Source organism: Apium graveolens, chromosome 8 (assembly GCF_009905375.1).
Source record: "Apium graveolens cultivar Ventura chromosome 8, ASM990537v1, whole genome shotgun sequence".
NCBI classification, from domain to species: Eukaryota; Viridiplantae; Streptophyta; class Magnoliopsida; order Apiales; family Apiaceae; genus Apium; species Apium graveolens.
Genome location: NC_133654.1, coordinates 73374011 through 73375540, shown reverse-complemented (window position 1 = coordinate 73375540; position 1530 = coordinate 73374011). Strand labels below are relative to the sequence as shown.

The window sequence follows — 1530 nt, the reverse complement described above, 5'->3', positions numbered from 1 at the left end:
CATAGGTTCATGTATTGTATGCATGATTAGTGGGTAACTCTAACCGTTTTACTTGCCCTATGTAATCATCATGAATAACTTGCGCTTAAATCGTTATGTTGTCAAATTCTGTAGACATATAGGGTCTCAGCATAATTGATGCCTATTCAACTTCTATCTTAATTGTGGATGCTTGGTAGAATGGTATTCACACAACGAAAGTTGGCGTTTATCAGTTTCGTGTTGTTCGATTAATATCATCACCATTACATGCTAAGGTTAATAACAATAACTATTGAATGAAGTAGTAATGAAGTTAGGATCTCATGTGTGTTTAATATTGTTAATTCAAGTGTTTAATTCTCGTAGTAATTATTAGTTTACCAACCTTAATTGTTATTGTCTTGGCATTGAAAAAAAATCATACATTGGTGAGTAAGTGTTAATTAAATATAATTAATCAGAGTCTCTATGGGAACGAACTAGAAATCATTCTATATTATTTGCGAACGCGTATACTTGCGTGATTTATTTAGCGCATGCTTTGTGCCTAACAAGTTTTTGGCACCGTTGCCGGGGACTTAGTGTTAATTTGTTTAGTTTATGCACTTGCCATCAGTGGTCATTAGGATTCATTGATTAAGACTTGTTACTTATTGCTTCCGGTTGTGTTTCAGGTACTCTAGCAAGCGTTTATGCAAACACGTTCTCGCACTCGCAAGAGAAATCTGGATAAAGCTGAGGAAACAGATAAAGCTCTTGACTCTCCGGAGAAGATAGTTTTTGAAGATTCAGATAAAGAGAGTGAAAAGAAAGAACCTGAAACAATGGGTGATCGTCTAGCTCAACCTGGTCCAGCTCTTATGGACTTTTCTCGGCCTAAAATTGATGACATTCAGTCTAACATCATTCATCCGAATATTCAGGCCAATACTTTTGAAATCAAGTCGGGCATTATTCAGATGGTGCAGAATTCTGTTTCTTTCGGAGAGGCTGCGACTGAAGATTCCAACATGTATATCAGGAATTTTGTTGAGATCTGTAGTACTTTCAAATATAATGGTGTCACTGATGAGGCTATCAAGCTGAGGCTTTTCCCATTCTCTCTGAGGGACAAAGCTAAGGACTGGTTACATTCTTTTCCAGCCGGGTCCATTACTACTTGGGAAGATCTTGCACAAAAGTTTCTGGTGAAGTTCTATCTAATGGCCAAAACTGCAGCTATGAGGAGTGCTCTTACTCAGTTTGCGCAGCAACCAGGAGAATCTATGTGCGAAGCTTGGGAGCGTTACAAGGAGATGTTGAGATAGTGTCCATATCATGGGATGCCTGATTGGATGGTTATTACTGGTTTCTACAATGGTTTGGGGGTCCAATATCAACCCATGTTCGATGCAGCTTCTGGAGGCGCCTTGTGGGCCAAAAGCTACACTGAGGCCTATAATCTCATTGAAACTATGGCTGCAAATGAGTATCGAAATCCAACTCAAAGGATGATGCCTGGGAAAGTAGCAGGTATTCTGGAAGTTGATGCAGCTACAACTATTGCAG

At 39.1% G+C, this 1530-nt stretch overlaps 1 non-coding gene across 1 annotated transcript; it reads right to left on the bottom strand.

The window, feature by feature from the left end:
* Positions 1-1198: 1198 nt before the first annotated feature.
* Positions 1199-1306, bottom strand: LOC141681611 (small nucleolar RNA R71). Its single transcript, XR_012559038.1, has one exon. It is a non-coding gene; the product is annotated as a small nucleolar RNA R71 (small nucleolar RNA).
* Positions 1307-1530: the final 224 nt, after the last annotated feature.